The following is a 16388-nucleotide window of genomic DNA, read 5'->3' on the forward strand; positions in this document are numbered from 1 at the left end:
CACAAGAAGACGAGACCCATGAAGGTCCGGGTTAGAATACTGATCTTCTGCAACTCATGCTTGTCGTAAGAGGCGACTAACGGGATCGGGTGGTCAGGCTCGCTGACTTGGTTGACACATGTCATCGGTTCCCAATTGCGCAGATCGATGCTCATATGCTGTTGATCACTTGATTGTGTGGTCCAGACTCGATTATTTACAGACCGCCGCCATATAGCTGGAATATTGCTGAGTGCGGTGAAACACTAAACTCACTCACTCACTCACAAGAAGACGATTGAAAGAATCTTGAATCATGTTCTTACTCGTTTGTTTGTTTGTTGATTTTCAGCTATATCGCGGCGATGATTACACAAAGCCATTTAGAACGTGGTCAAATGTAACGTATGTTATATTTGGGATTATTCTTTCTTAGTAACGTACAGATTCTAGTACTTTTGTTGGGTTAAGTCCCATCCGGGATTCGAACTCACATCCTCAGAGTCGGGCACCTAACCCGCTCAGCCACCGCGACTTCCAAAAAAATGGATGTCGGACAACTGGTAGTCTGCTGACTTTGTGTGCCCCTCTGATAAGTGTAAATTGGCACGGCTCCCACGGCCGAAAGCTATTCAGAAAGAGGTCAAATGTATCTCATAGTACATTAGAGATTAAAAGTGTAGATTCTAACAGTCATGCTAAAAGTATTCGGACACTTGACGTTATTTCCATAGACTTACATGCTAATTTAGTGTAGCATTAATAATGTTCATGATTTTAATTTTCGTAAGATCCAAGCCAAATTTTGCACGTTTGTGAGGAATCATCTAACCTACAATCACATAATTTCTGTTGAATTTTCCATTGCTTATTTATCGAATGGCAACAATTTAATCAACATATGTACAGTGCCGTGAACTCCTTTAAAATGGCGGCCTATGGGATTGTGCATTGTGGAACAATACGTAAGTTGATAAATGTGGTGTCATTAGTTAAATAGTGGTCGGAAAATTGAACTGAAATTATGAGCGCAGAGCAGAGATGATTTCAAATATGCCTGTCAAATTTTACAAAGATCCACCCTAAAGTCACTTCATGGTAATTATTCATGTTACACTGAAATAACATGTAAGTCTATGGAAATTACGTCAAATGTCCGAATACCTTTTGCATGGGTCTGTACATCTGGCTATACCTTCAGTAGACTCTCGCCTGACAGGAGATTGCTACTGGTCTATAAGCCGTGATTTAGATTTAGATAACACAACTTTAACTTAAAGGTCACATGCAACCAAACAATCAAACATAATTAAAACACAATTATCACTTATTCGTGACATATAATATACATTGCTGGTTATGAAAAAACATATAAACAAAATTATAAGCGTACAATCGCAAATCAAAAGTGCAATATTGTGTACTTGGGTTTACTTCCCAAGAAACGAAGCAGCCGGGATACCGAACCCAGTCAGAGCGGGTGGGTGTGCACTCAAGTGTAACGGCTGGTTCATTTGCAGATGCCCTCACGGCTCATTGTGTGTGTATATATAGAGATGTTGGGTTTTGTAAATACATGCTCATTTTTTGTGTATAACATTTTGCAATCAACAGACATCATAACATGTCATGTGTATACAAGTATCACACCTGCCTGTCTGTGTAATTACATAATGTGACAGAGACCGAACTCGGGCCATAAATCAATGCATTTTGTTTATGGTGTATAGCCTGATTAGTGTTAAGTTCAAATTGCATGTGGTCAGTGATCGCAGTTGTGTATTGAATATGGTCATTAGCAGACAGGCAGGCAGACACATAGGTGTCAATAAAACAGACATTGAGTTTTGTCTGTGACAACGACATATCTATATCACAGTTAGAAATTCTGTCAACGCTAAATAATGACATTGCTTTTAAGTATCGAACTGAGAAAGTGACTCGGTAAGAAGAACGTGTGGTGAAATAGACAAATGAAATTATATAAACAGTTGATCTACTGTCATAACATATAAAAAGCTCGCGCCTGTGAAATATCAACAAAACATTAGAAAAATAGGTCACACCAAAGCCTTCACCGGACAACCCGCTTCCAAGCTGCGCGAACCTATTTCACTGCGCACGTGCTATGAGCGCAGCCCAGATGTTGAAACCACTTGAATTCCCCCAAGCGCTGGGGGAAAATTAGTGAATCGTTTGAACTACGATTTCGGGCGTTTTTTTCATCGCGTTATTTTTCAACTTTATAAGTTGAATTTGCATTTTTGATGATTTGTTTCGGTAAGTCCATACCGAAAGGTATCAGAATCTGCAAAGTTGTGTTTTACGTTGCATGTGACCTTTAACTCAGAGAATATACAAACATGTCTATATTTCCCGATAAAACCCATACCCCATCAAAGTGCCTACGACAGTAGCCCAGTGTTCTCTGTACCGAGGATCGACAAGCACACGTGATACTTCCCGAGGTAGGTCCTGTTTTTCGGAGATGATGGTAACCTTTGTAACAGGTCTTGTTTCATGGCTATCCACTTTTAACTTTCCACGTTTAGTCCAGGGTTCTTCTCATATGAGAATGGTAAATTGAAATCATCATTACGAATTGTGCTCTTGTCGACAACGTGAGTCTTGTTTGTGGTGCCCACAGTCATATCATCAGTTGTTTCATCTTTATGAAACACTCCAGTAGTGTTCAATAGTTGTAATGTTCTATAACTTCACGTGGGCGATAAATAACTGCCTTAAACACACAATGTTACATGGTTGTACAGAGATAATCACATTAGCATGCATGCTGTGCACATAGACGAAAATGTGTATTCTTCCTGCAAACCATATTACGAAATGCACTCGAAGATTGTGTTTGGTTTCCTGTCAGCTCCACAGCTTGTATCGCAAAAAAAGGATCCTTTTATATAGTGGTAAGATCATTTAGTGACAAGATATACCTTGACGCCAGCTTTTTGCGTTTCAAGCCCATGTCGTCAGCTCTTGGTCCAGGATTTGGCCGTGAAGACCGTAACCGAAAGCTTGGCATGTACTTAGAGTAAGTTGGGTGTAGACGGTAGTTTCGATTCCGTGCCATATACCCCGATTCTGATGAGACATGTCGCTTTCAATCTATTGACATCAAATCTAAAACCTCTAGTGCTCGACTTCTGTCCCTCAACAGACGTCTAGTACACTTTCTGTTTCTGATATCTGACAGGACTGCATGTGCCACCGCCATGTTTGTTTGAATGCGAGGTCGAGACCGCCTGAGGGTCCCTGGGTTGTCGTATATTTGAGGGGACTTTACGACGCTGGCGAAATGTTGAATGAAGTTCAACACACAGTTTAGATCGAGGAAACCTAAGAGGCTTTCATCAAACCCAGTCTGTAAATAGATTGTGGTGTGAGTGTTTCCAAAGTACTTGCTGCTTTTCACAGATGATGGAGGGATTTAGGATTTTACGCTGGTTGACATTTTTCGAGTATTATCACTCACACAGTAACTCTCCCCTTTCCAGCGTCCCTCCTCCACTGGCCAGTAAACAAACTAGCTTATACGTCCACAAAACTAGCAAGTAAACAATCTACTTCATACATCCTTAAGGCTAGACAGTAAACAAGCTAGTTTATACATCCACAAGGCTAAATAGTAAACAAGCTAGTTTATACATCCACAAGGCTAGACAGTAAACAAGCTACTTTATACATCCACACGGCTAGACAGTAAACAAGCTAGTTTATACATCCACAAGGCTTAACAGTAAACAATCTAGTTTATACATCCACAAGGCTAGACAGTAAACAAGCTAGTTTATACATCCACAAGGCTAGACAGTTAACAAGTTAGTTTATACACCCACAAGGCTAGACAGTAAACAAGCTAGTTTATACATCCACAAGGCTAGACAGTAAACAAGCTATTTTATACATCCACAAGGCTTAACAGTAAACAATCTAGTTTATACATCCACAAGGCTTAACAGTAAACAATCTAGTTTATACATCCACAAGGCTAGACAGTAAACAAGCTAGTGTATACATCCACAAGGCTTAACAGTAAACAAGCTAGTTTATACATCCACAAGGCTAGACAGTAAACAATCTAGTTTATACATCCACAAGGCTTAACAGTAAACAATCTAGTTTATACATCCACAAGGCTTAACAGTAAACAATCTAGTTTATACATCCACAAGGCTAGCCAGTAAACAAGCTAGTTTATACATCCACAAGGCTAGACAGTAAACAAGCTAGGTTTATACATCCACAAGGCTAGACAGTAAACAATCTAGTTTATACATCCACAAGGCTTAACAATAAACAATCTAGTTTATACATCCACAAGGCTAGACAGTAAACAAGCTAGTTTATACACCCACAAGGCTAGACAGTAAACAAGCTAGTTTATACATCCACAAGGCTAGACAGTAAACAATCTAGTTTATACATCCACAAGGCTAGACAGTAAAGAAGCTAGTTTATACATCAACAAGGCTTAACAGTAAACAATCTACATTTATACATGCACAAGGCTAGACAGTAAACAAGCTACTTTATACATCCACACGGCTAGACAGTAAACAAGCTAGTTTATACATCCACAAGGCTTAACAGTAAACAATCTAGTTTATACATCCACAAGGCTAGACAGTAAACAAGCTAGTTTATACATCCACAAGGCTAGACAGTTAACAAGTTAGTTTATACACCCACAAGGCTAGACAGTAAACAAGCTAGTTTATACATCCACAAGGCTAGACAGTAAACAAGCTATTTTATACATCCACAAGGCTTAACAGTAAACAATCTAGTTTATACATCCACAAGGCTTAACAGTAAACAATCTAGTTTATACATCCACAAGGCTAGACAGTAAACAAGCTAGTGTATACATCCACAAGGCTTAACAGTAAACAAGCTAGTTTATACATCCACAAGGCTAGACAGTAAACAATCTAGTTTATACATCCACAAGGCTTAACAGTAAACAATCTAGTTTATACATCCACAAGGCTTAACAGTAAACAATCTAGTTTATACATCCACAAGGCTAGCCAGTAAACAAGCTTTAGTTTATACATCCACAAGGCTAGACAGTAAACAAGCTAGTTTATACATCCACAAGGCTAGACAGTAAACAATCTAGTTTATACATCCACAAGGCTTAACAATAAACAATCTAGTTTATACATCCACAAGGCTAGACAGTAAACAAGCTAGTTTATACACCCCCAACGCTAGACAGTAAACAAGCTAGTTTATACATCCACAAGGCTAGACAGTAAACAATCTAGTTTATACATCCACAAGGCTAGACAGTAAACAAGCTAGTTTATACATCCACAAGGCTTAACAGTAAACAATCTACTTTATACATGCACAAGGCTAGACAGTAAACAAGCTAGTTTATACATCCACAAGGCTAGACAGTAAACAAGCTAGTTTATACATCCACAAGGCTAGACAGTAAACAAGTTAGTTTATATATCCACAAGGCTAGACAGTAAACAAGCTAGTTTATACATCCACAAGGCTAGACAGTAAACAATCTAGTTTATACATCCACAAGGCTTAACAGTAAACAATCTAGTTTATACATCCACAAGGCTAGACAGTAAACAAGCTAGTTTATACATCCACAAGGCTAGACAGTAAACAAGCTACTTTATACATCCACAAGGCTAAACAGTAAACAAGCTATTTTATACATCCACAAGGCTTAACAGTAAACAATCTAATTTATACATCCACAAGGCTTAACAGTAAACAATCTAGTTTATACATCCACAAGGCTAGACAGTAAACAATCTAGTGTATACATCCACAAGGCTAGACAGTAAACGAGCTAGTTTATCTATCCACAAGGCTAGACAGTAAACAATCTAGTTTATACATCCACAAGACTTAACAGTAAACAATCTAGTTTATACATCCACAAGGCTAGACAGTAAACAAGCTAGTTTATACATCCACAAGGCTAGACAGTAAACAAGCTACTTTATACATCCACAAGGCTTAACAGTAAACAAGCTAGTTTATACATCCACAAGGCTAGACAGTAAACAATCTAGTCTATACATCCACAAGGCTTAACAGTAAACAATCTAGTTTATACATCCACAAGGCTAGACAGTAAACAAGCTAGTTTATACATCCACAATGCTAGACAGTAAACAATCTAGTTTATACATCCACAAGGCTAGACAGTAAACAATCTAGTTGATACATCCACAAGGCTTAACAGTAAACAATCTAGTTTATACATCCACATGGCTAGACAGTAAACAATCTAGTTTATACACCCCCAAGGCTAGACAGTAAACAAGCTAGTTTATACATCCACAACACTTAACAGTAAACAATCTAGTTTATACATCCACAAGGCTAGACAGTAAACAAGCTAGTTTATACATCCACAAGGCTTAACAGTAAACAAGCTAGTTTATACATCCACAAGGCTAGACAGTCAACAAGCTAGTTTATACATCCACAAGGCTAGACAGTAAACAAGCTAGTTTATACATCCACAAGGCTAGACAGTAAACAAGTTAGTTTATACACCCACAAGGCTAGACAGTAAACAAGCTAGTTGATACACCCACAAGGCTAGACAGTAAACAAGCTAGTTTATACATCCACTAGGCTAGACAGTAAACAAGCTAGTTTATACGCCCACAAGGCTAGACAGTAAACAAGCTAGTTTATACACCCCCAAGGCTAGACAGTAAACAAGCTAGTTTATACACCCCCTAACTAGACAGTAAACAAGCTAGTTTATACATCCACAAGGCTAGACAGTATACAAGCTAGTTTATACACCCCCAAGGCTAGACAGTAAACAAACTAGTTTATACGCCCACAAGGCTAGACAGTAAACAATCTAGTTTATACACCCCGAAGGCTAGACAGTAAACAAGCTAGTTTATACATCCACAAGGCTAGACAGTAAACAAGCTACTTTATACATCCACAAGGCTAGACAGTAAACAAGCTACTTTATACACCCCCAAGGCTAGACAGTAAACAAACTAGTTTATACACCCCCAAGGCTAGACAGTAAACAAGTTAGTTTATACACCCACAAGGCTAGACAGTAAACAAGCTAGTTTATTCACCCCCAAGGCTAGACAGTAAACAAGCTAGTTTATACATCCACAAGGCTAGACAGTAAACAAGCTAGTTTATACATCCACAAGGCTAGACAGTAAACAAGCTAGTTTATACACCCACAAGGCTAGACAGTAAACAATCTAGTTTATACGCCCACAAGGCCAGACAGTAAACAAGCTAGTTTATACACCCCCAAGGCTAGACAGTAAACAAGCTAGTTTATACATCCACAAGGCTAGACAGTAAACAATCTAGTTTATACACCCCCAAGGCTAGACAGTAAACAAGCTAGTTTATACATCCACAAGGCTAGACAGTAAACAATCTAGTTTATACGCCCACAAGGCCAGACAGTAAACAATCTAGTTTATACACCCCCAAGGCTAGACAGTAAACAAGCTAGTTTATACATCCACAAGGCTAGACAGTAAACAATCTAGTTTATACATCCACAAGGCTAGACAGTAAACAAGCTAGTTTATACATCCACAAGGCTAGACAGTAAACAAGCTAGTTTATACATCCACAAGGCTTAACAGTAAACAATCTAGTTTATACATCCACAAGGCTAGACAGTAAACAAGCTAGTTTATACATCCACAAGGCTTAACAGTAAACAAGCTAGTTTATACACCCCCAAGGCTAGACAGTAAACAAGCTAGTTTATACATCCACAAGGCTTAACAGTAAACAAGCTAGTTTATACATCCACAAGGCTAGACAGTAAACAAGCTAGTTTATACATCCACAAGGCTAGACAGTAAACAAGCTAGTTTATACATCCACAAGGCTAGACAGTAAACAAGCTAGTTTATACGCCCACAAGGCCAGACAGTAAACAATCTAGTTTATACACCCCCAAGGCTAGACAGTAAACAAGCTAGTTTATACATCCACAAGGCTAGACAGTAAACAATCTAGTTTATACATCCACAAGGCTAGACAGTAAACAAGCTAGTGTATACATCCACAAGGCTTAACAGTAAACAAGCTAGTTTATACATCCACAAGGCTAGACAGTAAACAATCTAGTTTATACATCCACAAGGCTTAACAGTAAACAATCTAGTTTATACATCCACAAGGCTTAACAGTAAACAATCTAGTTTATACATCCACAAGGCTAGCCAGTAAACAAGCTAGTTTATACATCCACAAGGCTAGACAGTAAACAAGCTAGTTTATACATCCACAAGGCTAGACAGTAAACAATCTAGTTTATACATCCACAAGGCTTAACAATAAACAATCTAGTTTATACATCCACAAGGCTAGACAGTAAACAAGCTAGTTTATACACCCCCAAGGCTAGACAGTAAACAAGCTACTTTATACATCCACAAGGCTAGACAGTAAACAATCTAGTTTATACATCCACAAGGCTAGACAGTAAACAAGCTAGTTTATACATCAACAAGGCTTAACAGTAAACAATCTACTTTATACATGCACAAGGCTAGACAGTAAACAAGCTACTTTATACATCCACACGGCTAGACAGTAAACAAGCTAGTTTATACATCCACAAGGCTTAACAGTAAACAATCTAGTTTATACATCCACAAGGCTAGACAGTAAACAAGCTAGTTTATACATCCACAAGGCTAGACAGTTAACAAGTTAGTTTATACACCCACAAGGCTAGACAGTAAACAAGCTAGTTTATACATCCACAAGGCTAGACAGTAAACAAGCTATTTTATACATCCACAAGGCTTAACAGTAAACAATCTAGTTTATACATCCACAAGGCTTAACAGTAAACAATCTAGTTTATACATCCACAAGGCTAGACAGTAAACAAGCTAGTGTATACATCCACAAGGCTTAACAGTAAACAAGCTAGTTTATACATCCACAAGGCTAGACAGTAAACAATCTAGTTTATACATCCACAAGGCTTAACAGTAAACAATCTAGTTTATACATCCACAAGGCTTAACAGTAAACAATCTAGTTTATACATCCACAAGGCTAGCCAGTAAACAAGCTAGTTTATACATCCACAAGGCTAGACAGTAAACAAGCTAGTTTATACATCCACAAGGCTAGACAGTAAACAATCTAGTTTATACATCCACAAGGCTTAACAATAAACAATCTAGTTTATACATCCACAAGGCTAGACAGTAAACAAGCTAGTTTATACACCCCCAAGGCTAGACAGTAAACAAGCTAGTTTATACATCCACAAGGCTAGACAGTAAACAATCTAGTTTATACATCCACAAGGCTAGACAGTAAACAAGCTAGTTTATACATCCACAAGGCTTAACAGTAAACAATCTACTTTATACATGCACAAGGCTAGACAGTAAACAAGCTAGTTTATACATCCACAAGGCTAGACAGTAAACAAGCTAGTTTATACATCCACAAGGCTAGACAGTAAACAAGTTAGTTTATATATCCACAAGGCTAGACAGTAAACAAGCTAGTTTATACATCCACAAGGCTAGACAGTAAACAATCTAGTTTATACATCCACAAGGCTTAACAGTAAACAATCTAGTTTATACATCCACAAGGCTAGACAGTAAACAAGCTAGTTTATACATCCACAAGGCTAGACAGTAAACAAGCTACTTTATACATCCACAAGGCTTAACAGTAAACAAGCTATTTTATACATCCACAAGGCTTAACAGTAAACAATCTAGTTTATACATCCACAAGGCTTAACAGTAAACAATCTAGTTTATACATCCACAAGGCTAGACAGTAAACAATCTAGTGTATACATCCACAAGGCTAGACAGTAAACGAGCTAGTTTATCTATCCACAAGGCTAGACAGTAAACAATCTAGTTTATACATCCACAAGACTTAACAGTAAACAATCTAGTTTATACATCCACAAGGCTAGACAGTAAACAAGCTAGTTTATACATCCACAAGGCTAGACAGTAAACAAGCTACTTTATACATCCACAAGGCTTAACAGTAAACAAGCTAGTTTATACATCCACAAGGCTAGACAGTAAACAATCTAGTCTATACATCCACAAGGCTTAACAGTAAACAATCTAGTTTATACATCCACAAGGCTAGACAGTAAACAAGCTAGTTTATACATCCACAATGCTAGACAGTAAACAATCTAGTTTATACATCCACAAGGCTAGACAGTAAACAATCTAGTTTATACATCCACAAGGCTTAACAGTAAACAATCTAGTTTATACATCCACATGGCTAGACAGTAAACAATCTAGTTTATACACCCCCAAGGCTAGACAGTAAACAAGCTAGTTTATACATCCACAACACTTAACAGTAAACAATCTAGTTTATACATCCACAAGGCTAGACAGTAAACAAGCTAGTTTATACATCCACAAGGCTTAACAGTAAACAAGCTAGTTTATACACCCCCAAGGCTAGACAGTAAACAAGTTAGTTTATACACCCACAAGGCTAGACAGTAAACAAGCTAGTTTATTCACCCCCAAGGCTAGACAGTAAACAAGCTAGTTTATACATCCACAAGGCTAGACAGTAAACAAGCTAGTTTATACATCCACAAGGCTAGACAGTAAACAAGCTAGTTTATACACCCACAAGGCTAGACAGTAAACAATCTAGTTTATACGCCCACAAGGCCAGACAGTAAACAAGCTAGTTTATACACCCCCAAGGCTAGACAGTAAACAAGCTAGTTTATACATCCACAAGGCTAGACAGTAAACAATCTAGTTTATACACCCCCAAGGCTAGACAGTAAACAAGCTAGTTTATACATCCACAAGGCTAGACAGTAAACAATCTAGTTTATACGCCCACAAGGCCAGACAGTAAACAATCTAGTTTATACACCCCAAGGCTAGACAGTAAACAAGCTAGTTTATACATCCACAAGGCTAGACAGTAAACAATCTAGTTTATACATCCACAAGGCTAGACAGTAAACAAGCTAGTTTATACATCCACAAGGCTAGACAGTAAACAAGCTAGTTTATACATCCACAAGGCTTAACAGTAAACAATCTAGTTTATACATCCACAAAGGCTAGACAGTAAACAAGCTGGTTTATACATCCACAAGGCTTAACAGTAAACAAGCTAGTTTATACACCCCAAGGCTAGACAGTAAACAAGCTGGTTTATACATCCACAAGGCTTAACAGTAAACAAGCTAGTTTATACATCCACAAGGCTAGACAGTAAACAAGCTGGTTTATACATCCACAAGGCTAGACAGTAAACAAGCTAGTTTATACATCCACAAGGCTAGACAGTAAACAAGCTAGTTTATACGCCCACAAGGCCAGACAGTAAACAATCTAGTTTATACACCCCCAAGGCTAGACAGTAAACAAGCTAGTTTATACATCCACAAGGCTAGACAGTAAACAATCTAGTTTATACATCCACAAGGCTAGACAGTAAACAAGCTAGTGTATACATCCACAAGGCTTAACAGTAAACAAGCTAGTTTATACATCCACAAGGCTAGACAGTAAACAATCTGGTTTATACATCCACAAGGGCTTAACAGTAAACAATCTAGTTTATACATCCACAAGGCTTAACAGTAAACAAGCTAGTTTATACATCCACAAGGCTAGCCAGTAAACAAGCTAGTTTATACATCCACAAGGCTAGACAGTAAACAAGCTAGTTTATACATCCACAAGGCTAGACAGTAAACAATCTAGTTTATACATCCACAAGGCTTAACAATAAACAATCTAGTTTATACATCCACAAGGCTAGACAGTAAACAAGCTAGTTTATACACCCCAAGGCTAGACAGTAAACAAGCTGGTTTATACATCCACAAGGCTAGACAGTAAAACAATCTAGTTTATACATCCACAAGGCTGAACAGTAAACAAGCTAGTTTATACATCAACAAGGCTTAACAGTAAACAATCTACTTTATACATGCACAAGGCTAGACAGTAAACAAGCTACTTTATACATCCACACGGCTAGACAGTAAACAAGCTAGTTTATACATCCACAAGGCTTAACAGTAAACAATCTAGTTTATACATCCACAAGGCTAGACAGTAAACAAGCTAGTTTATACATCCACAAGGCTAGACAGTTAACAAGTTAGTTTATACACCCACAAGGCTAGACAGTAAACAAGCTAGTTTATACATCCACAAGGCTAGACAGTAAACAAGCTATTTTATACATCCACAAGGCTTAACAGTAAACAATCTAGTTTATACATCCACAAGGCTTAACAGTAAACAATCTAGTTTATACATCCACAAGGCTAGACAGTAAACAAGCTAGTGTATACATCCACAAGGCTTAACAGTAAACAAGCTAGTTTATACATCCACAAGGCTAGACAGTAAACAATCTAGTTTATACATCCACAAGGCTTAACAGTAAACAATCTAGTTTATACATCCACAAGGCTTAACAGTAAACAATCTAGTTGATACATCCACAAGGCTAGCCAGTAAACAAGCTAGTTTATACATCCACAAGGCTAGACAGTAAACAAGCTAGTTTATACATCCACAAGGCTAGACAGTAAACAATCTAGTTTATACATCCACAAGGCTTAACAATAAACAATCTAGTTTATACATCCACAAGGCTAGACAGTAAACAAGCTAGTTTATACACACCCCAAGGCTAGACAGTAAACAAGCTAGTTTATACATCCACAAGGCTAGACAGTAAACAATCTAGTTTATACATCCACAAGGCTAGACAGTAAACAAGCTAGTTTATACATCCACAAGGCTTAACAGTAAACAATCTACTTTATACATGCACAAGGCTAGACAGTAAACAAGCTAGTTTATACATCCACAAGGCTAGACAGTAAACAAGCTAGTTTATACATCCACAAGGCTAGACAGTAAACAAGTTAGTTTATATATCCACAAGGCTAGACAGTAAACAAGCTGGTTTATACATCCACAAGGCTAGACAGTAAACAATCTAGTTTATGCATCCACAAAGGCTTAACAGTAAACAATCTGGTTTATACATCCACAAGGCTAGACAGTAAACAAGCTAGTTTATACATCCACAAGGCTAGACAGTAAACAAGCTACTTTATACATCCACAAGGCTTAACAGTAAACAAGCTATTTTATACATCCACAAGGCTTAACAGTAAACAATCTAATTTATACATCCACAAGGCTTAACAGTAAACAATCTAGTTTATACATCCACAAGGCTAGACAGTAAACAATCTAGTGTATACATCCACAAGGCTAGACAGTAAACGAGCTAGTTTATCTATCCACAAGGCTAGACAGTAAACAATCTAGTTTATACATCCACAAGACTTAACAGTAAACAATCTAGTTTATACATCCACAAGGCTAGACAGTAAACAAGCTAGTTTATACATCCACAAGGCTAGACAGTAAACAAGCTACTTTATACATCCACAAGGCTTAACAGTAAACAAGCTAGTTTATACATCCACAAGGCTAGACAGTAAACAATCTAGTCTATACATCCACAAGGCTTAACAGTAAACAATCTAGTTTATACATCCACAAGGCTAGACAGTAAACAAGCTAGTTTATACATCCACAATGCTAGACAGTAAACAATCTAGTTTATACATCCACAAGGCTTAACAGTAAACAAGCTAGTTTATACATCCACAAGGCTTAACAGTAAACAATCTAGTTTATACATCCACATGGCTAGACAGTAAACAATCTAGTTTATACACCCCCAAGGCTAGACAGTAAACAAGCTAGTTTATACATCCACAACACTTAACAGTAAACAATCTAGTTTATACATCCACAAGGCTAGACAGTAAACAAGCTAGTTTATACATCCACAAGGCTTAACAGTAAACAAGCTAGTTTATACATCCACAAGGCTAGACAGTCAACAAGCTAGTTTATACATCCACAAGGCTAGACAGTAAACAAGCTAGTTTATACATCCACAAGGCTAGACAGTAAACAAGTTAGTTTATACACCCACAAGGCTAGACAGTAAACAAGCTAGTTGATACACCCACAAGGCTAGACAGTAAACAAGCTAGTTTATACATCCACTAGGCTAGACAGTAAACAAGCTAGTTTATACGCCCACAAGGCTAGACAGTAAACAAGCTAGTTTATACACCCCCAAGGCTAGACAGTAAACAAGCTAGTTTATACACCCCCTAACTAGACAGTAAACAAGCTAGTTTATACATCCACAAGGCTAGACAGTATACAAGCTAGTTTATACACCCCCAAGGCTAGACAGTAAACAAACTAGTTTATACGCCCACAAGGCTAGACAGTAAACAATCTAGTTTATACACCCCGAAGGCTAGACAGTAAACAAGCTAGTTTATACATCCACAAGGCTAGACAGTAAACAAGCTACTTTATACACCCACAAGGCTAGACAGTAAACAAGCTACTTTATACACCCCCAAGGCTAGACAGTAAACAAACTAGTTTATACACCCCAAGGCTAGACAGTAAACAAGTTAGTTTATACACCCACAAGGCTGAGACAGTAAACAAGCTAGTTTATTCACCCCAAGGCTAGACAGTAAAACAAGCTAGTTTATGCATCCACAAGGCTAGACAGTAAACAAGCTAGTTTATACATCCACAAGGCTAGACAGTAAACAAGCTAGTTTATACACCCACAAGGCTAGACAGTAAACAATCTAGTTTATACGCCCACAAGGCCAGACAGTAAACAAGCTAGTTTATACACCCCCAAGGCTAGACAGTAAACAAGCTAGTTTATACATCCACAAGGCTAGACAGTAAACAATCTAGTTTATACACCCCAAGGCTAGACAGTAAACAAGCTGGTTTATACATCCACAAGGCTAGACAGTAAACAATCTAGTTTATACGCCCACAAGGCCAGACAGTAAACAATCTGGTTTATACACCCCCAAGGCTAGACAGTAAACAAGCTAGTTTATACATCCACAAGGCTAGACAGTAAACAATCTAGTTTATACATCCACAAGGCTAGACAGTAAACAAGCTGGTTTATACATCCACAAGGCTAGACAGTAAACAAGCTAGTTTATACATCCACAAGGCTTAACAGTAAACAATCTGGTTTATACATCCACAAGGCTAGACAGTAAACAAGCTGGTTTATACATCCACAAGGCAACAGTAAACAAGCTAGTTTATACACCCCAAAGGCTAGACAGTAAACAAGCTAGTTTATACATCCACAAGGCTTAACAGTAAACAAGCTGGTTTATACATCCACAAGGCTAGACAGTAAACAAGCTAGTTTATACATCCACAAGGCTAGACAGTAAACAAGCTAGTTTATACATCCACAAGGCTAGACAGTAAACAAGCTAGTTTATACGCCCACAAGGCCAGACAGTAAACAATCTAGTTTATACACCCCCAAGGCTAGACAGTAAACAAGCTAGTTTATACATCCACAAGGCTAGACAGTAAACAATCTAGTTTATACATCCACAAGGCTAGACAGTAAACAAGCTAGTTTATACATCCACAAGGCTAGACAGTAAACAAGCTAGTTTATACATCCACAAGGCTTAACAGTAAACAATCTAGTTTATACATCCACAAGGCTAGACAGTAAACAATCTAGTTTATACATCCACAAGGCTAGACAGTAAACAAGCTAGTTTATACATCCACAAGGCTTAACAGTAAACAAGCTAGTTTATACACCCCCAAGGCTTAACAGTAAACAAGCTACTTTATACATCCACAAGGCTAGACAGTAAACAAGCTAGTTTATACATCCACAAGGCTAGACAGTAAACAATCTAGTTTATACATCCACAAGGCTAGACAGTAAACAAGCTAGTTTATACGCCCACAAGGCCAGACAGTAAACAATCTAGTTTATACACCCCCAAGGCTAGACAGTAAACAAGCTAGTTTATACATCCACAAGGCTAGACAGTAAACAAGCTAGTTTATACATCCACAAGGCTAGACAGTAAACAAGCTAGTTTATACATCCACAAGGCTAGACAGTAAACAATCTAGTTTATACATCCACAAGGCTAGACAGTAAACAAGCTAGTTTATACATCCACAAGGCTAGACAGTAAACAAGCTAGTTTATACGCCCACAAGGCCAGACAGTAAACAATTCAAGCTAGTTTATACACCCCCAAGGCTAGCCAGAAGGCCAGTAGCATCCGTCTGTACCTTGCAAGTCCCGTTGAGCTGTCCTTGCCTAGACAAATAATATAGACAGTAGGTGACCGGGTTGTCATACTTTATATTTAAACCCTAGTAAATGTCGACGGGGCCGTTAGGCGCGAGATACTTTACCGGCATGTCGATTTGTAGAACAGTAGCGCGTTATGCTGACTCAGAAATGTCACTACCGTCGGCGATGTT

This window comes from Haliotis rubra, unplaced genomic scaffold (assembly GCF_003918875.1).
Source record: "Haliotis rubra isolate DU_JTF1 unplaced genomic scaffold, ASM391887v1 Scf46, whole genome shotgun sequence".
Taxonomy (NCBI): domain Eukaryota; kingdom Metazoa; phylum Mollusca; class Gastropoda; order Lepetellida; family Haliotidae; genus Haliotis; species Haliotis rubra.